This window comes from Ranitomeya variabilis, chromosome 2, assembly GCF_051348905.1.
Source record: "Ranitomeya variabilis isolate aRanVar5 chromosome 2, aRanVar5.hap1, whole genome shotgun sequence".
In the NCBI taxonomy this organism is placed as follows: domain Eukaryota; kingdom Metazoa; phylum Chordata; class Amphibia; order Anura; family Dendrobatidae; genus Ranitomeya; species Ranitomeya variabilis.
Window position 1 is genome coordinate 642927351 of NC_135233.1, and position 24329 is coordinate 642951679.

A 24329-nucleotide genomic window follows, 5' to 3' on the forward strand; every position below is an offset into this window, starting at 1 on the left:
CAGAGACAGCCGGTGGAGCTGACTGGTGGTGAAATTGGTCGTGTCACAGTGAGTGATTCAAACCCCATTGAGATACCCCCCAGGAGTGAAATGTTAAAATGGTGTCGGGCAGCCATAGGCTTCAGGGGTAAAGACTATCAGGCCCTGGTAGAACCCGTATATTCAGATAATAGGCCTACCCTCCTGACAGCCAGAGGGGTGGTTGACGTCCGCAAGGGGAGGGTGCCAGTACGTGTCCTTAACTGTGGGGAGGAGGAAGTCCATCTAACCAAATATGCCACACTTGCCAAACTGTTTACTGTTAATAATAGTGTGATACAGGCACCCGGACCCTTGGTCCCGTCCAATCCGGCGGAGAACAACGGTTCTGCAGGGCAACTGAAAGATTGGAGTCGGGAATTGCACGTGGGCACTGACTCTACCCCACCTCACCAGAAACAGGGGGCCTACAGGGTGGTTCATGAGTACGAGCGGGTATTTAGCAAACACCCCCTAGATTTTGGGCAGGTAAAAGGGATTCAACATCATATCCCCACAGGAGATCATCGACCCCTAAAAGAGAGATACCGTCCTGTACCCCCAGCTCATTATCAGTGTGCCAAAGACATGTTGCGAGAGATGAAGGAGGCTGGGGTAGTGAGAGATAGTTGTAGCCCCTGGGCAGCTCCGTTAGTCCTCATTAGGAAGAAAGATGGCACAATGAGGATGTGTGTTGATTATAGGCAGCTAAATCGCATTACACATAAGGACGCATACCCACTGCCCAGGATAGAGGAGACCCTGGCTGCTTTAAAGTCTGCTAACTACTTTCTACCTTGGATCTCACCAGTGGGTACTGGCAGGTTCCCGTGGCAGAGGCGGACAAGGAGAAGACGGCCTTCACGACGCTGATGGGTCTCTGCGAATTCAACTACATGCCCTTCGGATTGTGCAATGCCCCGGGAACGTTCCAGAGGATGATGGAGTGCTGTCTGGGACACAAGAACTTTGAAACCGTGCTGCTATATCTGGACCATGTCATTGTCTTCTCCAAGACCTATGAAGACCATCTGAAGCAGCTGGCCGAGGTGTTTGAAGCCCTGTCCAACTTTGGCTTAAAGGTGAAAGCGTCCAAATGCCATCTGCTAAAACCCAAAGTGCAATACCTGGGCCATGTGGTGAGTGCTGAAGGAGTGGCCCCAGACCCCGACAAGGTTACGGTGATCAAAGACTGGCCGAAGCCCAACAACCTCCATGAAGTCCGGCAGTTCCTCGGGTTGGTAGGCTACTACAGGAGATTTATCAAGGACTTCACCAAGAAAGCCGCACCCTTACAAGACCTGTTGGTGGGCCAGTCCAAGAAGACCAAGTGTAAGAATACTCCATTTGACTGGAACGATGGACTGGAGGGATCCTTCTCTTGTTTAAAGTCGACACTGACGGGAGAAGAGGTACTGTCCTACCCTGAATATGACCAACCATTTGTATTGTATACGGACGCCAGCAACGTGGGGTTGGGAGCTGTGCTGTCCCAGGTCCAGAAAGGCAAGGAAAGAGTAATCGCTTACGCCAGTAGGAAGCTTCGCCCCACTGAAAGGAACCCTGACAACTACAGTTCCTTTAAGCTGGAGTTCCTTGCTGTTGTCTGGGCCGTGACGGAGAGGTTCAAACACTACCTGGCCTCAGCAAAATTCACCGTCTTCACGGATAATAATCCGCTAACGCATTTGGACACAGCGAAACTCGGTGCCTTGGAGCAGCGGTGGATGGCCCGGTTGTCCAATTACGACTTCACCATCAAGTACCGGGCAGGGCACAAGAATGCGAATGCCGATGCATTGTCCCGAATGCCCCACTTGCCCGAAACGGAGGAAGATCCAGAAGCATTTGAAGAGGTAGAGCTGCCCGCTTTCCCCAAGGCCACCCAGTGCTCCCATCAGGTGGAGAACAGGCGCAAGAATAAGCGGGGCGCCCCGTTGAATCCCCAGCCCCATCACGGGTGGGCAGAGAACCAGGATGGTGACCCTGCGGTCCGTCGGGTGAAAGAGCTCCTGACGCAGGCAGGTTTGCATCCCGGCCCGGATGATCCACCAGAGGCATTACAATTGTGGAAGGAGAGGGGCAGACTGTTTATTCACGATGGTAAGCTGTGCCGGAGGAGCATTGACCCACGCACTCATGAATTGGTATGGCAGATCGTGGTCCCAAGACAAGATGTGCCAATGGTCCTGGGAGCATACCACGATGGGGCAGGACACTTCGGGTGGAGGAAGCTGGAGAGGCTGCTCCAAGGGAGGTTCTACTGGATTGGTATGAAGAAAGCCATCGAGAAGTGGTGCCGAGAGTGTGGCCCATGTAGCCTATGCCGGAAGGATCGTGACAGCCAGCGGGCTCCCTTGCAGCCCATCATCACCAAACGGCCGCTCGAACTGGTCGCGCTGGATCACGTGAAGCTAACACCCAGCCGGTCAGGCTATATCTACGCTCTCACCATCGTGGACCACTACTCCAGATTCCTGGTAGTCGTTCCAGTCAAAGACCTAACGGCTAGAACGGCCGCCAAAACCTTCCAGCAGTACTTCTGTCGACCCCATGGGTATCCGGAGAAGGTACTGACCGATCAGGGGCCAGCATTTGAAGCGGAAGTGTTTCAGGAGTTCTGCAATCTGTATGGATGTAAGAAGATCAGAACCACGCCAAACCATCCACAAACCAACGGGATGTGCGAGAAGATGAACCAGGTGGTGATCGACTTGCTGAAGACCTTACCTGTGGAGGAACGGAACTTGTGGCCCACAAAGTTACCAGACTTGGTGGATATGTATAACCACATCGCGGTGAACTCCACCAACTGCACTCCAGCATACCTGATGCGAGGAAGGTCTAGCAAGTTACCTGTGGATCTGGACATGGGGGTCCTGACCCCCGAAGATATCTCGCCAGATGCGGACTGGGATACAGAGAGGCAGCAAAGGTACCGCAAAGTACAAGAGTGTATGGAAAGAAGTCTCGCCCAAGCCCGACAAAAACAAGAAAGGGATTACAACCAGCATGCTCCTGCAACTCCCTTGTCACCCGGGGAGCAGGTACTCAAACGGAAGCGGAGACTACACAAGCTTGATGATCAATGGGAAGCGGAACCATATACCATCCTGCCATTTGATTTCGACAATACAAAGGTCTGTCTCATCAGCAAAGATGGAGGAGAAACCTCAATGGCAATATCCAGAGACCACCTTAAGATATGCCCTGATAAGCTGAGAGATGGGGAAACAGACCCCAGGACGTCTCCGCCCATGGAAGAGGAGAAGATGATACACACTGTTCTTGGTGATTTTCCCCAGTCTTGGACTCAAATAAACCAGGCCATTGTGGTACCTGTCCTAACGTTTCGTCAACTGACACCGCCAGAACTAAATGTGGAGCCAGGTCACCCGTACCCGCAACCACAGCGAACCCCACCGGAGGATGCCATGCCAACCGATGAACCGGCAAATCCTCCCTCTGCTATCGGTGAATCTGCCATGCCCACCGGTGGTGAAAGCGGCCCTGAGAGTTCCAGCCTGACAGTGCTACCCAGACTCACTAGAAGTGTAGCTAGAAGACAGTGCACTACACCAGCGGTAGCAGGTATAGCGGGCCCTGTTAGGTCAATAGCAACCCCTGCGCTGCGGAGGTCTACACGCAGCACCAGGAATCAAACTCCACTTCGCTACAAAACTTGGAGATACTAATGATAGCTGTTATTTGGTTAAAAGTGTTTGTGTAAATATCTTTGTTACAAGTTTAAAACAATGGACAATGGAGTAATGGACAGTGTATTGCTCCAAAACTTTCAAAAGGGATCCCTTTGTTTACCCGGGATCCCTGCTGTTTTAAGTTTGCACCCACTGAACTGGGAGTCATCAACTGTGCATGACGGAAACTTTCACAACGTTCAAGTGTTCTCACCTCCCATAAAGGGAAGCACTGTTATATTTACTTGTTCATAGTGTTTAATTGTTTATAGTATTTCAAAATTTTATGTGTTTTCTGCTAACATGTATTGTTGTTCTTATTTTCCCAGTCCGGGAGTACTGGATTTAACCGGGGGGGAGTGCAGCGCCCCAGAGTCCTGGTCGTTGCAGTAATGTCGCTCTGCCACTAAGGGGAGTGATGTTACGTCTGATTGCACTAAAGGAGTTCACCTGACCAGGTATCACACACACGCTACACTTCACACTCCGGCCACCAGGGGGAGTGGTTCTATCTAGTAGGCCACTCCTCACGCTCTGGTAAAACTGGGGGTTGGACAGGAAGTTAGGGAGAAAGCAGCCCGGGAGAGTTCGGGAGAGGACCTGTCAGGGGTGGGATCCTGACAGCGGCCTAGCGAAAAGGACAGATCGTTACGGAGCCGTGCTTGAGTGATATAGCGGCAGGCTTCTTGGAAAGGACACGAAGCGAGGTTTATTGTGAAGAAGTGAGAAGCGAGATCACAGTACAAAGGAGAATAGAACCAGTAGGAGTCGTGCCTTAAGATCGTGGCAACATCCTACTGAGGCGCATAGCCGGTGGCCGGGGCACTGAGGAAGTAACAGACTCTATGCATTACTTCGAACTACGGCAGGACAGTTAACTTCAGGTTGGTTGTCTCACCCTTTTACACCTAACGAAGACAACGGAGGCAATTGTGGGAGAGGGGCGTCTCTAGGGTCCCAGAATAACTCCAGCCTACCCCGTCGTACGGGTGCGTCCTAGCCATATCATCTGGGGGACGGAGAGAGAAAGAACATCAGACACAGACACAGCAGTTGTGAGGACTATCCCGTGGTGCTCAGCAGGGAGGTACTACAACACACAGGCGCTAGAAGGTAGGCACTGATTTCCACCTGCAAAGGGAACTCTGGATGTGCCTTCGGACCGGCTGGTCTCAGCCAGCCCTGTTAGCAGTGCTCTGGATTGCGGATCCTGAAGCCTTCAGTAAAGAGGTAAAGAGACTGCAACCCTGTGTCCTCGTTATTCATCGCGACTTGCACCACGCACCGCCATCACACCTTTCATTGGACGCCCCTTAGCAGGGTCACGGGCCGGGTCTAGCCACCGTGACAGCCCCAGAACCGAGACAGAGAGGCCCGGTACCGAGTACCCCGCAGCCCTGCGTCTGGGGGCGCTCCACTTTATTACCAGGATGTCCAGCTAAGACCGAATCATGATGTTTACTAAGGACTGTCAGATGGAGATTCACAGGCACAACAAATTACCTAATGGTCAAGCAGTAGAGGCGTCCCCCTGAGCGTCAACCAGGGCCGGACTGGCCATCGGGCATTTCTGGCAAATGCCAGAAGGGCCGGTCCTTGTAATGGGCCGCTAGAGATATCGCCCCTTCAGCATTGTCAGTGGGCGTTCCAGAGTGCACTTCAGCAGTCAGCACGCCGGGCGGCATTTGCTTGCCTTGCGCACTTGATCGCGCTGCACTAGAAAGGAGGAAGTGGGCGGCTGATGTCCTGAGAACTGATCACTACCGCTGCAGTGAGGTAACATAGAACAGGATGGGGGCCGCGCTGCGCTGTGCTGCTCCAGCCATGCCTCCCACTGCAGCGTGTGATCAGGACATGAGACTGCCCACTTCTTCCTGTCTAGTGCGGCGACAGGGCATGAAAGTATTTACACTGAAGATGTCCCTGATAGCAGTGACAGAACATAGGGAGACTGCAGCAGTAAGTTTCTGTGTATTTTGGGACAGAGGACGGGTAGCCGCCTGCTCACGGTGCCACTGGTTGGCTGGGGGTGCAAATATTTTTCTAGACACTGATTTATTTTTTTTCTTTGCTGCGCCGGGTTCAGCCATTCAAAAAAGGGGTGTGCCATGCTGGAGAAGACCAATGGCCAATGAGCATCAGATTGATAGAAGAGCTGATTGGCCAGTGCTCCTGTCCTCCTGCACTGGGCGCCTCTGAGGGAGAGAGAGCCTGCAATCAAGCTGCAAGGTCAGCCATATCTACCTGTGTGTGCTGAGCTCCCAGGGACAGATAGAGAAGCAGCTCAATTCCTCATGGTCACAGATTCTCCTGCTCTCTTCCACAGCCCCGACAGAGAAGGAGAGAGCGGGGGAGGTGCTGGGAAAGTGCTTGCTGTGAGCAGAAGGAGCTGCACATGTATATCAGCCTCTGTGCAGCACAGACGAGTGTGTGGTATCTGTAGTGTGTGTGTGGTATCTGTAGTGTGTGTGTGGTATCTGTAGTGTGTGTGTGGTATCTGTAGTGTGTGTGTGTGTGGTATCTGTAGTGTGTGTGTGGTATCTGTAGTGTGTGTGTGTGATATCTGTAGTATGTGTGTGGTATCTGTAGTGTGTGTGTGTGGTATCTGTAGTGTGTGTGTGTGGTATCTGTAGTGTGTGTGTGGTATCTGTAGTGTGTGTGTGTGGTATCTGTAGTGTGTGTGTGTGGTATCTGTAGTGTGTGTGTGTGGTATCTGTAGTGTGTGTGTGTGGTATCTGTAGTGTGTGTGTGGTATCTGTAGTGTGTGTGGTATCTGTAGTGTGTGTGTGTGGTATCTGTAGTGTGTGTGTGTGGTATCTGTAGTGTGTGTGTGGTATCTAGTGTGTGTGTGTGTGTGTGTGTGTGTGTGTGTGGTATCTGTAGTGTGTGTGTGTGGTATCTGTAGTGTGTGTGTGTGTGTGGTATCTGTAGTGTGTGTGTGTGTGTGGTATCTAGTGTGTGTGTGTGTGGTATCTGTAGTGTGTGTGTGTGTGTGGTATCTGTAGTGTGTGTGTGGGTGGTATCTGTAGCGTGTGGTATCTGTAGTGTGTGTGTGTGTTGTGTGTGATCAGTGCTGTATTTTATAGCATATTCTGCAGTGTGATAATAGTCTGCAGGCCATCTGTGTTGATCTGATGTCTATTCCCCCTATGGCCACTGCAGGTTACATATATAAAGTGGTTTAACACATTTGATTCGTGTAACAAATAAAGCAAAAAAAGTCAGCACAACCTGTCAGTGCTTTACGATTTGACTCCACAACACTCGTATGTGGGCTGGTGAATTTTTATTTGTGCCAGGGCTGCTTTTTGGTCCCAGTCCGGCCCTGGCGTCAACTACTTTTTTTCAAGATCAGAGCATATAGTCGCAAGTGCAACCCCTTTTTGCAGTATAGAAAATTATCTCCACCCCCTGGAAAATAACAATGTAAGGCATGCGCCTTAATATTCTTGTTCTCCAGCCTGTATGTAACAAAACAGTTAAAACTGGTGAAGAACAACGCCCAAATTGCCTGTCGAGGTGTTAGACGTTTCGCAGATTCTAAATATACGAGAATCTTATGATCCATGATTACTATAACCAAATGAACTGCTCCCTCCAGAAAATGACGCCACTCTTCAAAAGCCCACTTGATTCCCAAGAGTTCCCAGTCACCAATGTCATAATTTTTCTGTGCAGATGACAGGTTTTTTTTTTAAATATGCACATGGACGCCATTTACCAGGAGAGGCACCCAGCGACAATACAGCCCCCACCCCCTCCTCAGACACGTCAACTTTCACGATAAAAGGCTGAGTGAAATCAGGTATCGAATGCCACCCTGGCTTGACTGGACCATTTGGAAAAGTCTGTCCCCTTCCTGGTCATATCAGTCAGAGGTTTGGCTACTAACAAAAAGTTTTTAATGAACTTAGAATGAGTTGCCTCACCCAACTGCATGGGTTCCTCAGATGACTCAAACCTGATTTCCCTTGGCCCCGACCTCCTGCACATTGGGTTGATCCCTATGCCTGTGGCGAAGATGGCAATCCACCCAGATAGCCAGAGACATGGCCACCTCAAGGGAAACTGAAGTCTTATACAGGCATAAGGTATCCTTCACCCTCACTGATAACCCTTCACAGAACAGGTTATGGAGTGCGGGGTCATTCCACTTAGTGTCCGTGTACCACCTCTGAAACTCAGAGCAATACTCTTCTGCCACCCAGTCTCCCAGCTGAAGCTGACATAGCGTGGACTCAGCCAGGGAGACGCGGTCGGGGTTGTCTTATATTTGACCCAGCACCAGAAAAAATTCCTCCACCATCTGGAGCGACTGGGAATCAGACGGGAGAGAAAATGCCCAGGAGCGAGATTATTATCCCCACTTGTTGCCCCTGGGCTCCTGATGAACAAGGACATAACCTGAAGTACTGTATAATTTACAGGCCTCCCTGAAAACAACAAACTTTTGGCGCCCCCCAGAGAACCTGTCAGGCAAAGTGATCTTGGGCTCCACAAAGGGTTGCCTGGGAGTCATTGTCCCCAAACCTGATGTGTTAGGGTGCTGCAAAATGACAGTGCATAGATCTTCAACCTCCAGGCTAAGCTGCTGCAGATGCCCTGTCAGAGCAGAAATAGGATCCATAATAGATAAAAAAAAATTTGATCAGAGCTAATGTCACGACTCTGTGTCTGGGTGTCCTGGGACCAGTGGCTCCTTCCCTGTCCCTAATGGTAAGGGGCGCCCTAGCTCGCCCTGTTCCCCGGGTTATTTCTGAAGGTGAAGATGTCCGGGCCACGTACTTTGCCTTAGCTCCTGAATTGCCCTCAGTCTGAACCCTTCCCTCTCCCGGGAGAGAGGAGAGTAGTTGTGAGGGAGCGTCAGGGCCTTAGTTGTGGCTGAGAATATCTGTTTAAATGTGCCCTGGCCTTCTGCCACAAGAAGACAATGTCCCCTTTGCAGCGTACCTGCGGCTACACCTTCTTCACCATCAGGGTCCCTTCTGGGTGGCTGAAGTTCTGTTGCTGGCAATGTTATACAAAAAGAGACAGAGTCCAGGTCCAACTCAACAATAACGAATTTACTTGCTTCAGTACACAGTAAGTCCACTTTAGTTACAGCCATGTCATAAGGTTCCACACAGTATGCATCCTTTGCTTTTCCTGTGTCTTCCCTCATTCCTCCTAGGGTGTCCCAGGGACATACTGACCCATTCGGTACTGCAGAATCCTCCCTGTCCGACTTAACTACTTTCAGGAGTTCCCCTGTCCTTTTCGCTAAGACATAAGAGCATCTGCCCACATCGTAAGCTGCCACATCATGGAGCAACCTGCGCCTCTGTTCTGCTGTGACTTCTGCTGTTACTGCTGCTCTCACTTCTGCTATAACCTTCGGCCACTATCCGGCCCTGGACCAACTGGGCTCTTAACTTGAACATTGTGGAGTCACTGCGCTGTCCCAGGCTCTAAAGCCCTACTGGACACCTTGGGCTCCCTGGGCTTCTGACTAAATGCAGGCAATGATCCAGGCTTACCCACAGCAGACTCTTCCTATTAGTTAACTATATACACTATTGTGCTTATGTGACCCCATCTAGTCGGCTAACTTAAGTACTGCACTTTCCTTACAACATACATATTTACACATTACACTATATAGTAGTAACATTACAACACATACATGCCATAACACAAGCAAGGGCAAGGGGAGCGGGTTACATCACATAGCTTTGGCGGACCCCTTACATAGTAGTGCACCATAGTACACCAACCAGACTTTCAAGGTAATATGAACAGGAGTAATGGAAAATAGCAAACATACAAATATACACTTACATATAACAGAGGTATACACTGGGGAGTGAATGATGTGGTTAAACAAAAGTATGAGAAGAAAGGGAATTATCATACTCACAAAAAACAAGCAACTGTCACAGGTGTGTATAATAAGGCTGTGCAGCAACTGAACTGTGTATTATGAGGTTGTGCAGCAGCTAAGGTGTGTATTATGAGGTTGTGCAGCAGCTGAGGTGTATTATGAGGTTGTGCAGCAGCAGAGGTGAGCATTATGATGATTTGCAGCAGTGGAGGTGTGTGTTGTAATAATCTGCAGTAGGTGAGGTGTATTATGATGTTCTGCAGCAGCTGAAGTATTTTCTGCAGCAGCTGAGGTGTGTTATGAGGTTCTGCAGCAGGTGAGGCTGTTGCTATGAGTTTCTGCAGGAGCTGAGGTGAATACTTTAAGGTTCTGCAGCAGTTTAGGAGGGAATTATGAGCTTCTGCAGCAGCTGTGGTATCTTAATATGAGGTTATGCAGCAGCTGAGATTTATTATGAGGTTTTGCAGCAGCTGAGATGTCTAATATGAGATGCTGCAGTAGCTGAGGCATGTATTATGTGATTCTGCTGTAGATGACGTGTGTGTATATGATGTTCTGCAGCAGCTGAGGTATCTAATATGAGATCTACAGTAGCTTTAAAGTGGCCTTGTTTGTGTCCTGGGAAACTGGGTTAAAAATGAATAGGGTGGTGGCACCAAAGAGTACTTTTGCACTGGGCACCATTCAGGCTAAGGACGGCCTCACATCCCATCTTTGGGTACATTGTTCTTCTCACACCCTCCTTATACAGCCCTGTCTTGCATGCAATACATCACTCCTTTCAGCCCCTTTTATAAACAGCCCCATGATTCAATACATTACTCCTTATCGCCCCCTACATGTATCCCACACAGAGCATTACTCCTCTTAGTTTCCTCTATAAATATCCTAATCATGCACCAGCATAAGTCACTTCTCTCAGATCCTCTATAAACAGCTCCAACCTACAGTAGATCATTACTATCTTCCTATCAGCCCCTCTATAGTCAGCCCCATCCTGTAGTACATCATTCATTTCCCTCTATAAACATCCTTATCCTGCAGTACATCACACTTTTCCCTCTATACACAGCCCCATCCTGCAGTACATCACACCTTCCCCTCTATACACAGCCCCATCCTGCAGTACATCACATGTTTCCATCTATACACAGGCACATCCGGCAGTACATCACTTCTCTCAACCCCTCTAAATACAGCACCATCTCTCCTTTCAGTGCATCTATACACAGCACCATTCTAAAGAACATCAAACCTTTTATCTGCTCAATGCACACCCTCATCTTGCAGTACATCGATCCTCTCAGCCCCTCCAGATACAGTCCCATCATGAAGTCCTTCCTAAAATTCTCAGTTCAACTGCTAGCAAGAAGTTCCTATAAGGGTATGTTTCCACGTTCAGGATTGCATCAGGATTTGGTCAGGATTTTACATCAGTATTTGTAAGCCAAAACCAGGAGTGGAACAATTAGAGGAAAAGTATAATAGAAACATATGCTCCACTTCTGTATTTATCACCCACTCCTGGTTTTGGCTTACAAATACTGATGGAAAATCCTGACCAAATCCTGATGCAATCCTGAACGTGGACACATACCCTTATCCTACCAACTGTATATGGCTTTTCGGGCCCTGGGTGCCTTAGCGGTGCTGTACCTCGAATTAAATCATCTGCGGCTCTTCACAATCTATAAAATGCACCATGACTGTTACAGATTTAAAGGTCCATGCCACTACAAGCACCCAGGGCCCTAAACATTTGCTAGGGAACGGTCCATGGGCCTCTGTCTGCTTGGCCCATCTCTGTCCTGCCGCCTGAGTGTGATTAAGCACCACAACTCAATCTTCTGACAGTCATTTGGAGTCCCGCACAAAGAACCTTCTCGAACTGCTGGTTCCAGGCGTTTTCGCTTGTGTAACCGGTACCAGGCTGATTTACCAACTCCGGACTTTGGTTTTCCATTTTTCAGCTTTCTGAATGAAAATTATTGGATAAATTTGTTTTTCCTGATATTATTTAGCTTTATACCCATTTAGGTGAAATATTTTTCCTATTTAGGTCACTAGTTGCTATAAATTGTAACGAAACGATCTGATTTCGCGATTCCACAGATTCTTTCTTGGGGCATAGCGCTGACTTATCAACGCACGTCTGGTGCGCTGCTATATGCAAAGTTGCCACTAGATGGCGGAAGAGGTCTTCACTCTCGGTCGTTCTAGTAACATTAGTTCTAGTTCCACCATGAAGAGCGTGGTTGCTGGTGACGTCATGACGTTGAACCCGGAAATAAATAATGTGGGGACCAGGAAGATAGTGCAGCAAGAACGTCTGCATCCTAGCGGCGCTGCAGCTGGTGGGTGTACTGTACTGGGTTACCGCTGTTTTTTTTTTCTTAAACAAAGCTTTATGTGTATAGAACAACATGTGCATCCGAGCATCAGCCTGCTGACATCGCCCTGCTCCCTGTGCGGTGCCGGCAGTAGTGTGTGACCTGGCTCCACAGCAGGCTGCGGCTCCGGTGAGAAGACTAGGCGGTTAACCCCCTCCGCCCCACGGCCGTCTGGGCACTGGGAACCAGTTCTGTGCTGTTAACCTGTTGGTTACCAGTGGGTCGCATTTGATAGTTTAACTCCTTAAAGACAGCCTCATTTTACAAACCTGCCCAGAGTCACTTTGAGGTAATAACTCTGGAACGCTTCTATATATCCCGGCGATTCTGACGCTGTGTTTTCGTGACACGTTGTACTTTATGTTAGTGGTAAATTTAGGTCGGTGCAATCTGCATTTATTTATGAAATACGTGGAAATTTGGTGGAATTTTCAAACTTAGAATTTTTATTCCCTTGTAGAAAATGGTCAGCGCACACAAATAATAACATTTCCCGGGTGTGGATGTGCCGTCGGCGCCATTTTCCAGCTGGCTCTTATTTTCTGGCGATGTTAAAAGAAAGCTTCGCTATCCCTTTAGAGTGGACTGTGAGGGGCCTATTTCGTGGGAAACACCCAAAAGTGATGCGATCTTAAAAACTGTACCCCTCAACATATTTAACCCCTTCACGATGCGTTTTATTTTTTCCTCCCCGTCTTCCCACAACCATAGCTCTTTTATTTTTTCTGTCCTCAGACATATGAGGCTTGTATTTTGCAGAACGAGTTGTACATTTGCATTATACCATTTATTTTACCGCACAGTATACTCAAAAACGGGGGGAAAAATATCCAAGTGCGGAGAAATTGCGGAAAACATAAGCATTTCTGACATTATTTGTGGGAATTGTTTTTACAACGTATATTTATGGTTCTGCTCATCAGTACGATTATGGAGATATCAAACATCCTGTTAATTTCATTACATTAGTGGTAATAAAAAAAAATAAAAATCGGAAGTTTTAATAACTTTTTTTTATTCTTCGGTCTATACAGCGGAGGTGTGACTGCTTATTTTTTGCTGGACAAGATGTTTCTATTGATGCTATTTTGGGATAGATGTGACATTTTGATCGCTTGTTACAGTATTTTGTGTGGAATTGCAGTGACCAAAAAAAGAACAAATTTGGTGTGAATTTTTTTGTTTTGTTTTGTTCTACAGTGTTAACAGAGTTAATTATTTTTATATTTTGATAGGACTTTTCTGAAAGCGGTGATGCCACATGTTTATTTTTTTATGTTTTTAATATCTTAATTTTTATTGGGTGGAAAAAGGGTATGATTTGAACTTTGTTGTGTTATTTTTTAACCCCTTCTCGACATGCGCTGTATATATATTGCTCTGCGGGAGCTGTGTTTCTGCAAAGACAACTATATACATATGGTGCCGCAATTGCGCGGGTTCACGTTGAGCGCCACCACAAACGGCTGCAAAAAAAGGCCATGATCAGTGCTAGCACCGATCACGGACATTTAACCCCTCTGATGCCACTGTCAATGGTGACCGGGACATCACCTAAATTTACCACTAACGTGAAGCCCAATATGTCACGAAAAAACATTCTCAGAACCGCTAGCATCCGTTGAAGCGTTCCTGAGTTATTACCTCATAAAGGGACACTGGTCAGAATTGCAAAAAACGGCCAGGTCATTAAGGTCAAAATAGGCTGGGTCATGAAGGGGTTAAAGATTTTTCTGTATTTTCATGACTATGAAAATTGTACATTCACACTGAAGGCATCAAAACTATGAATTAACACATGTGGAATTATATACTTAACAAAAAAGTGTGAAACAACTGAAATTATGTCTTATATTCTAGGTTCTTCAAAGTAGCCACCTTTTGCTTTGATGACTGCTTTGCACACCGGGAATGGTTTTCACTTCACAGGTGTGCCCTGTCAGGTTTAATAAGTGGGATTTCTTACCCTATAAATGGTGTTGGGACCATCAGTAGTGTTGTGCAGAAGTCTGGTGGATACACAGCTGATAGTCCTACTGAATAGACTGTTAGAATTTGTATTATGGCAAGAAAAAAGCAGCTAAGTAAAGAAAAACGAGTGGCCATCATTACTTTAAGAAATGAAGGTCAGTGACTCCAAAAAATTGGGTAAACTTTGAAAGTGTCCCCAAGTCCAGTGGCAAAAACCATCAAGCGCTACAAAGAAACTGGCTCACATGAGGACCGCCCCAGGAAAGGAAGACCAAGAGTCATCTCTGCTTCTGAGGATAAGTTTATCAGAGTCACCAGCCTCAGAAATCGCAGGTTATCAGCAGCTCAGATGAGAGACCAGGTCAATGCCACACAGAGTTCTATCAGCAGACACATCTCTAGAACAACTGTTAAGAGGAGACTTTGTGCAGCAGGCCTTCATGGTAAAATAGCTCCTAGGAAACCACTGCTATGGATAGGCAACAAGCGGAAGAGAATTGTTTGGGCTAAAGAACACAAGGAATGGACATTAGACCAGTGGAAATCTGTGCTTTGGTCTGATGAGTCCAAATTTGAGTTCTTTGGTTCCAACCACCGTGTCTTTATGCGACGCAGAAAAGGTGAACAGATGGACTCTACATGCCTGGTTCCCACCGTGAAGCATGGAGGAGGAGGTGTGGGGGTGCTTTGCTGGTGGCACTGTTAGGCTACTTTCACACTAGCATCATTTGCAATACATTGCAATGCGTCGTTCAGGAGAAAAAACGCATCCTGCAAAGTTGTCTGCAGGATGCGTTTTTTCCCCATAGACTAACATTACCAACGTATTGCCACACGGACCGCCGCCACAAAAAAGTTACGTGTAACGTTTTTTTGTGCGTCGAGTCCGCCATTTTCGACCGCGCATGCGCGGCCGAAACTCCGCCCCCTCCTCCCCGGACCTTGCAATGGGGCAGCGGAAGCGTTGTAAGACTGCTTCCGCTGCCCACGTCGGGCATTTCTTTCACAGCATGCGTTGGTACGTCGGCCCAACGCACTGCGACGGGCCCATACTGACGCTAGTGTGAAAGCAGCCTTAGGAATTTATTCAAAATTGAAGGCATACTGAACGAGCATGGCTACCACAGCACCTTACAGCGGCATGCTATTCCATCCGGTTTGCGTTTAGTTGGACCATCATTTATTTTTCAACAGGACAATGACCCTAAGCACACCTCCAGGCTGTGTAAGGGCTATATGACCAAGAAGGAGAGTGATGGGGTGCTATGCCAGATGACCTGGCCTCCACAGTCACCAGACCTGAACTGGGGTGAGGTGGACTGCAGAGTGAAGGCAAAAGGGCCAACAAGGGCTAAGCATCTCTGCGAACGCCTTCAAGATTGTTGGAAGACCATTACCGGTGACTACCTCTTGAAGCTCATCAAGAGAATGCCAAGAGTGTGCAAAGCAGTCATCAAAGCAAAAGGTGGCTACTTTGAAGAACCTAGAATATAAGGCATAATTTCAGTTGTTTCACACTTTTTTGTTAAGTATATAATTCCACACGCCTTCAGCGTGAATGTACAATTTTCATAGTCATGCAAATACAGAAAAATCTTTAAATGAGAAGGTGTGTCCAAACTTTTGGTCTGTACTGTATATACAGTTGTGGCCAAAAGTATTGACACCCCTGCAGTTCTGTCAGATAATACTCAGTTTCTTCCTGAAAATGATTGCAAACACAAATTGTTTGGTATTATTATCTTCATTTAATTTGTCTTAAATGAAAAAACACTAAAAGAATTTTCCTAAAGCCAAATTGGATATAATTGCACACCAAACATAAAAAAAGGGGGTGGATAAAAGTATTGGCACTGTTCGAAAAATCATGTGATGCTTCTCTAATTTGTGTAATTAACAGCACCTGTAACTTACCTGTGGGACCTAACAGGTGTTGGCAATAACTAAATCACACTTGCAGCCAGCTGACATGGATAAAAGTTGACTCAACCTCTGTCCTGTGTCCTTGTGTGTACCACATTGAGCATGGAGAAAAGAAAGAAGACCAAAGAACTGTCTGAGGACTTGAGAAACCAAATTGTGAGGAAGCATGAGCGATCTCAAAGCTACAAGTCCATCTCCAAAGACCTGAATGTTCCTGTGTCTAGCGTGCGCAGTGTCATCAAGAAGTTTAAAGCCCATGGCACTCTGGCTAACCTCCCTAGATGTAGACGGATAAGAAAAATTGACAAGAGATTTCAATGCAAGATTGTGCGGATGTTGGATAAAGAACCTCGACTAACATCCAAACAAGTTGAAGCTGCCCTGCAGTCCGAGGGTACAACAGTGTCAACCCGTACTATCCGTCGGCGTCTGAATGAAAAGGGACTGTATGGTAGGAGACCCAGAAAGACCCCACTTCTTACCCCGAGACATAAAAAAGCCAGGCTGGAGTTTGCCAAAACTTACCTGAAAAAGCCTAAAACGTTTTGGAAGAATGTTCTCTGGTCAGATGAGACAAAAGTAGAGCTTTTTGGGCAGAGGCATCAACATAGTTTACAGGAGAAAAAAAGAGGCATTCAAAGAAAAGAACACGGTCCCTACAGTCAAACATGGCGGAGGTTCCCTGATGTTTTGGGGTTGCTTTGCTGCCCCCCCTGACACTGGACTGCTTGACCGTGTGCATGGCATTATGAAGTCTGAAGACTACCAACAAATTTAGCAGCATAATGTAGGGCCCAGTGTGAGAAAGCTGGGTCTCCCTCAGAGGTCATGGGTCTTCCAGCAGGACAATGACCCAAAACACACTTAAAGGGAACCTATCACCCCGTTTTTTTCGGTATGAGATAAAAATACTGTTAAATATGGCCTGAGCTGTGCATTACAATAGTGTAGTTTGTGGACCCCGATTCCCCACCTATGCTGCCGAAATACGTTACCAAAGTAGTCATTTTCGCCTGTCAATCAGGCTGGTCAGGTCGGATGGGCGTGGCTTCTTCCCCCAGATATTGCGTAGTTTTCCGTTGGTGGCGTAGTGGTGTGCGCATGTCCAACGTCCCCAATCCTGCACGGGGGGGTGAAAATAGCAGCGATGTCCGTTATTCCATTGGTCGGTGGGCGCGGCCATCTTCCTTTGGCCGCGCGTGCGCAGAAGCGGCGCTCTGCTGGCCGCGGCTTCAGGAAAATGGCCGCCGCGATCTCCATCTGCGCACGCGCGGCATCCCGCGGCCATTTTCCTGAAGCCGCGGCCAGCAGAGCGCCGCTTCTGCGCACGCGCGGCCAAAGGAAGATGGCCGCGCCCACCGACCACCAATGGAATAACGGACATCGCTGCTATTTTCACCCCCCCGTGCAGGATTGGGGACCTTGGACATGCGCACACCACTACGCCACCAACGGAAAACTACGCAATATCTGGGGGAAGAAGCCACGCCCATCCGACCTGACCAGCCTGATTGACAGGCGAAAATGACTACTTTGGTAACGTATTTCGGCAGCATAGGTGGGGAATCGGGGTCCACAAACTACACTATTGTAATGCACAGCTCAGGCCCTATTTAACAGTATTTTTATCTCATACCGAAAAAAACGGGGTGATAGGTTCCCTTTAAAAAAGCACTAGAAAATGGGTTGAGAGAAAGCACTGGAGACTTCTAAGGTGGCCAGCAATGAGTCCAGACCTGAATCCCATAGAACACCTGTGAAGAGATCTAAAAATGGCAGTTTGTGAAGGCACCCTTCAAATATCAGGGACCTGGTGTGCAGTTTGCCAAAGAAGAATGGTCTAAAATTTCAGCAGAGCATTGTAAGAAACTCATTGATGGTTACCGGAAGCGGTTGGTCGCAGTTTTTTTTTTCTAAAGGTTGTGCAACCAAGTATTAGGCTGAGGGTGCCAATACTTTTGTCTGGCCCATTTTTGGAGTTTTGTGTGAAATGATCAATGTTTTCCTTCATTCTCTTTTGTGTTTTTTCATTTAAGACAAATTAAATGAAGATAATAATACCAAAGAATTTGTGTTTGCAATCATTTTCAGGAAGAAACTGAGTATTATCTGACAGAATTGCAGGGGTGTCAATACTTTTGGCTACAACCGTGTGTATATATATATATATATATATATATATATATATATATATATATATATATATATATATATATATATATATATATATATATATCTATCATCGTGATTACTCGCTAATCCCGCCCCCTGCACAGTAGCTCCGCCCCCCACCACATCACCACACTCAATCCTGCCCCCCACCCCATTACCACACACAATCCGCACCACATCACCACACACAATCCCGCCCCCCCACCACATCACCACACATAATCCCGCCCCTTCAACACATCACCACACATAATCCCGCTCCCCCACCACATTACCACACATAATCCCACCCCCCACCATATTACCACACATAATCCTGCCCCCCACACATCACCACACATAATCCTGCCCCCCACACATCACCACACATAATCCCTCCCCCACCACATCACCACACATAATCCCGCCCCCACCACATTATCACAGATATCCCGCCCCCCCACCACCTTACCACACAATCCCGCCCCCCACCACCTTACCACACATAATCCCGCCCCCCACCACATCACCACACATAATCCCGCCCTCCCACCACATCACCACAAATAATCCTGCCCACCTACCACATCACCACACATAATCCCGCCCTTCCCACCCCATTGCCACACACAATCCTGCCCCCAAAACATCACCATGCATAATCCCGCCCCCACCCCATTATAACACATAATCCCACCCCCCACCACATCACCACACATAATCCCACCCCCCACCACATCACCACACTATTGTTATTGACTTCATTTTAAGTTAAATTACCACCTGCGTAAGCGCTATTGAATGTTGTAATTATTTACTTTAGTTTAATCACCAGCAGCGTTAATTAGATAGCAATGAGCGGGCCGAGCATTAGCTGGCTGGAAACATCTAGTATACAGGTCCTTCTCAAAAAATTAGCATATAGTGTTAAATTTCATTATTTACCATAATGTAATGATTACAATTAAACTTTGATATATTATAGATTCATTATCCACCAACTGAAATTTGTCAGGTCTTTTATTGTTTTAATACTGATGATTTTGGCCTACAACTCCTGATAACCCAAAAAACCTGTCTCAATAAATTAGCATATCAAGAAAAGGTTCTCTAAACGACCTATTACCCTAATCTTCTGAATCAACTAATTAACTCTAAACACATGCAAAAGATACCTGAGGCTTTTAAAAACTCCCTGCCTGGTTCATTACTCAAAACCCCCATCATGGGTAAGACTAGCGACCTGACAGATGTCAAGAAGGCCATCATTGACACCCTCAAGCAAGAGGGTAAGACCCAGAAAGAAATTTCTCAACAAATAGGCTGTTCCCAGAGTGCTGTATCAAGGCACCTCAATGGTAAGTCTGTTGGAAGGAAACAATGTGGCAGAAAACGCTGTACAACGAGAAGAGGTGACCGGACCCTGAGGAAGATTGTGGAGAAGGACCGATTCCAGACCTTGGGGAACCTGAGGAAGCAGTGGACTGAGTCTGGTGTGGAAACATCCAGAGCCACCGTGCACAGGCGTGTGCAGGAAATGGGCTACAGGTGCCGCATTCCCCAGGTAAAGCCACTTTTGAACCATAAACAGCGGCAGAAGCGCCTGACCTGGGCTACAGAGAAGCAGCACTGGACTGTTGCCAAGTGGTCCCAAGTACTTTTTTCTGATGAAAGCAAATTTTGCATGTCATTCGGAAATCAAGGTGCCAGAGTCTGGAGGAAGACTGGGGAGAAGGAAATGCCAAAATGCCTGAAGTCCAGTGTCAAGTACCCAGTCAGTGATGGTGTGGGGTGCCATGTCAGCTGCTGGTGTTGGTCCACTGTGTTTCATCAAGGGCAGGGTCAATGCAGCTAGCTATCAGGAGATTTTGGAGCACTTCATGCTTCCTGGCACCTGCTCACAGTGCCAAAACCACTGGTAAATGGTTTACTGACCATGGTATTACTGTGCTCAATTGGCCTGCCAACTCTCCTGACCTGAACCCCATAGAGAATCTGTGGGATATTGTGAAGAGAAAGTTGAGAGACGCAAGACCCAACACTCTGGATGAGATTAAGGCCGCTATTGAAGCATCCTGGGCCTCCATAACATCTCAGCAGTGTCACAGGCTGATTGCCTCCATGCCACGCCGCATTGAAGCAGTCATTTCTGCCAAAGGATTCCCGACCAAGTATTGAGTGCATAACTGAACATTATTATTTGATGGTTTTTTTGTTTGTTATTAAAAAACACTTTTATTTGATTGGACGGTTGAAATATGCTAATTTATTGAGACAGGTTTTTTGGGTTATCAGGAGTTGTAGGCCAAAATCATCAGTATTAAAACAATAAAAGACCTGACAAATTTCAGTTGGTGGATAATGAATCTATAATATATGAAAGTTTAATTGTAATCATTACATTATGGTAAATAATGAAATTTAACACTATATGCTAATTTTTTGAGAAGGACCTGTATATATTACACTGTGTTCCAAATTATTATGCAAATTGGATTTATGTCATAAAGATTTAATTGTTTTGTTTTTCAAATAAACTCGTGGATGGCATTGTGTCTCAGGGCTCAATGGATCTCTGAAATCAATCTGAAACACATGTGATAATTAGTTTTCCAGGTGATTCTAATTAAAGGAAAACTACTTAAAAATGATATTCCACATTATTAAGCAGGCCACAGGTTTCAAGCAATATGGGAAACTAGATGTTTCCAGCCAGCTAACGCTCGGCACGCTCATTGCTATCTAATTAACGCTGCTAGTGATTAAACTAAAGTAAATAATTACAACATTCAATAGCGCTTACGCAGGTGGTAAATTAACTTAAAATGAAGTTAATAACAATAGTGTGGTGATGTGTTGGGGGCGGAATTATGTGTGGTAATGTGGTGGGGGCGGGATTATGTGTAGTAATGTGTTGGGGGGGCGAGATTATGTGTGGTGATGTGGTGGGGGGCGGGATTATGTGTCGTGTTGGGGTGGGGGGGCGGGATTATGTGTGATGATGTGTTGGGGGCGCGTGATTATGTGTGGTAATGTGATGTGGGGCTGGATTATATGTGGAAATGTGGTGGGGGGCGGGAATATGTGTGGTAATCGGGTGGGATTATGTGTGCTAATGGGGTGGGGGGGCGGGATTGTGTGGTGATGTGGTGGGGGCGGGATTATGTGTTGGGGTGGGGGGGCGGGCTTTATGTGTGGTGATGGGGTGGGGGGCAGGATTATGTGTGGTGGGGGGCGGAGTTACTGTGCAGGGGGCGGGATTAGTGAGGAATCACGATGCTATATATATATATATATATATATATATAATCTCTCTGCTTCTGATAAGCGATAGATAGTGCAATGCCTTGGACAAGGTAGGAAAACATTAGATATTTCACAAAAACTTAAGTGATCATCATACTGTGAAGAGATTTGTGACTGAAACAGAGCACAGACAGAGTTCATGCAGATAAAGGCATAATGAAGAAGGTTTCAGCCAGACAAATTCATTGGATTAAGAGAGCAGCTGCCAAAATACCATTACAAAGCAGCAAATAGTTATTTGAAGCTGCTGTTGCCTCTGATGTCTCTCGAACCTCAAGGTGTAGGATCCTTCAAAGGCTTGCTGTGGTGCATAAACCTACTATTCGGCCACCCCTAAAGAGTGTTCACAAGCATAAACGGTTGCAGTCGGCCCATACATACATGAAGACTAATTTTCAAACAGTCTTGTTTACTGATGAGTGTTGAGCAACCCTGGATGGTCCAGATGGATGGAGTAGTGGATGGTTGGTGGATAGCAACCATGTCCCAACAAGGCTGCAATGTCAGCAAGGAGGTGGAGGAAATGACCTCCACCTCCTGAAGGTGTGAAAATGACCTCTGCAAAGTATATAGAGTTTCTGACTGACAACTTTCTTCCATGGTATAAAAAGCAGAAACGTGCCTTCAGGAGTAAAATCATCTTCATGCATGACAATGCACCATCTCATGCTGCAAAGAATACCTCTGAGTCATTGGCTGCTATGGGCATAAAAGGAGATAAACTCATGGTGTGGCCACCATCTTCCCCTGACCACAGCCCTATAGAGAAGCTTTGGAGTATCATCAAGCAAAAGATCTATGAGGGTGGGAGGCAGTTCACATCAAGACAGCATCTCTGGGAGGCTATTCTGACTTCATGCAAAGAAATACAAGCAGAAACTCCCCCAAAAATTCACAAGTTCAATGGATGCAAGAATTGTGAAGGTGATATCAAAGAAGGGTTCCTATGTTAACCCCTTCATGACCCAGCCTATTTTGGCCTTAATGACCTTGCCGTTTTTTGCAATTCTGACCAGTGTCCCTTTATGAGGTAATAACTCAGGAACGCTTCAACGGATCCTAGCGATTCTGAGATTGTTTTTTCGTGACATATTGGGCTTCATGATAGTGGTAAATTTAGGTCGATAATTTCTGAGTTTATTTGTGAAAAAAATGGAAATTTGGCGAAAATTTTGAAAATTTCGCAATTTTCACATTTTTAATTTTTATTCTGTTAAACCAGAGAGGTATGTGACACAAAACAGTTAATAAATAACATTTCTCACATGTCTACTTTACATCAGCACAATTTTGGAAACAAATTTTTTTTTTGCTAGGAAGTTATAAGGGTTAAAATTTGACCAGTGATTTCTCATTTTTACAACAAAATTTACAAAACCATTTTTTTTAGGGACCACCTCACATTTGAAGTCAGTTTGAGGGTTCTATATGGCTGAAAATACCCCAAAGTGACACCATTCTAAAAACTGCACCCCTCAAGGTGCTCAAAACCACATTCAAGAAGTTTATTAACCCTTCAGGTGTTTCACAGCAGCAGAAGCAACATGGAAGGAAAAAATGAACATTTAACTTTTTAGTCACAAAAATGATATTTTAGCAACAATTTTTTTATTTTCCCAAGGGTAAAAGGAAAAACTGGACCACGAACGATGTTGTCCAATTTGTCCTGAGTACGCTGATACCTCATATGTGGGGGTAAACCACTGTTTGGGCATACAGCAGGGCTTGGAAGGAAAGGAGCGCCATTTGACTTTTTGAATGAAAAATTGGCTCCAATCTTTAGCGGACACCATGTCGCGTTTGGAGAGCCCCCGTGTGCCTAAACATTGGAGCTCCCCCACAAGTGACCCCATTTTGGAAACTAGACCCCCCCAAGGAACTTATCTAGAAGCATAGTGAGCACTTTAAACCCCCAGGTGCTTCACAAATTGATCTGTAAAAATGAAACAGTACTTTTTTTTCACAAAAAAATTATTTTAGCCTCAATTTTTTTCATTTTCACATGGGCAACAGGATAAAATGGATCCTAAAATTTGTTGGACAATTTCTCCTGAGTACACTGATACCTCACATGTGGGGGTAAACCACTGTTTGGGCACATGGTAAGGCTCGGAAGGGAAGGAGCGCCATTTGACTTTTTGAATGAAAAATTATCTCCATCGCTAGCAGACACCATGTCACGTTTGGAGAGCCCCCGTGTGCCTAAACATTGGAGCGCTCCCACAAGTGACCCCATTTTGGAAAGTAGACCCCCCAAGGAACTTATCTAGAAGCATAGTGAGCACTTTAAACTCTCAGGTGCTTCACAAATTGATCCGTAAAAATGAAAAAGTACTTTTTTTTCACACAAAATTTCTTTTAGCCTCAATTTTTTCATTTTCACATGGGCAACAGGATAAAATGGATCCTAAAATTTGTTGGGCAATTTCTGCTGAGTATGTTGATACCTCATATGTGGGGGTAAACCACTGTTTGGGTGCACGGCAAGGCTCGGAAGGGGAGGCGTGCCATTTGACTTTTTGAATGGAAAATTAGCTCCAATCGTTAGCGAACACCATGTCGCGTTTGGAGAGCCCCTGTGTGCCTAAACATTGGAGCTCCCCTACACGTGACCCCATTTTGGAAACTAGACCCCCCAAGGAACTTATCTAGATGTGTGGTGAGCACGTTCAACCCCCAAGTGCTTCACAGAAGTTTACAACGCAGAGCCGTGAAAATAAAAAAATCATTTTTCTTTCCTCAAAAAAGATGTTTTAGCAAGCAATTTTTTATTTTCACAAGGGTAACAGGAGAATTTGGACCCCAAATGTTGTTGTCCAGTTTGTCCTGAGTACGATGATACCCCATATGTGGGGGTAAACCACTGTTTGGGCACACGGCAGGGCTCGGAAGGGAAGGCACGCCATTTGGCTTTTTGAATGGAAAATTAGCTCCAATCATTAGCGGACACCATGTCACGTTTGGAGAGCCCCTGTGTGCCTAAACATTGGAGCTCCCTAACAAGTGACCCCA

At 46.4% G+C, this 24329-nt stretch overlaps 1 protein-coding gene across 4 annotated transcripts in view; it reads left to right on the forward strand.

Annotated features, from left to right (window-relative positions):
- Positions 1-11810: 11810 nt before the first annotated feature.
- Positions 11811-24329, forward strand: part of TBCE (tubulin folding cofactor E) — a 266118-nt gene continuing 253599 nt past the window's right edge. For 2 of the 4 annotated variants that reach the window (XM_077289136.1, XM_077289135.1), the window contains exon 1: positions 11811-11930. The gene's annotated coding sequence lies outside the window, so the exon portion shown is untranslated. Of the gene's footprint in view, positions 12096-24329 lie in introns of all 4 variants that reach the window. The other 2 variants (XM_077289138.1, XM_077289137.1) reach the window with 2 other exon arrangements.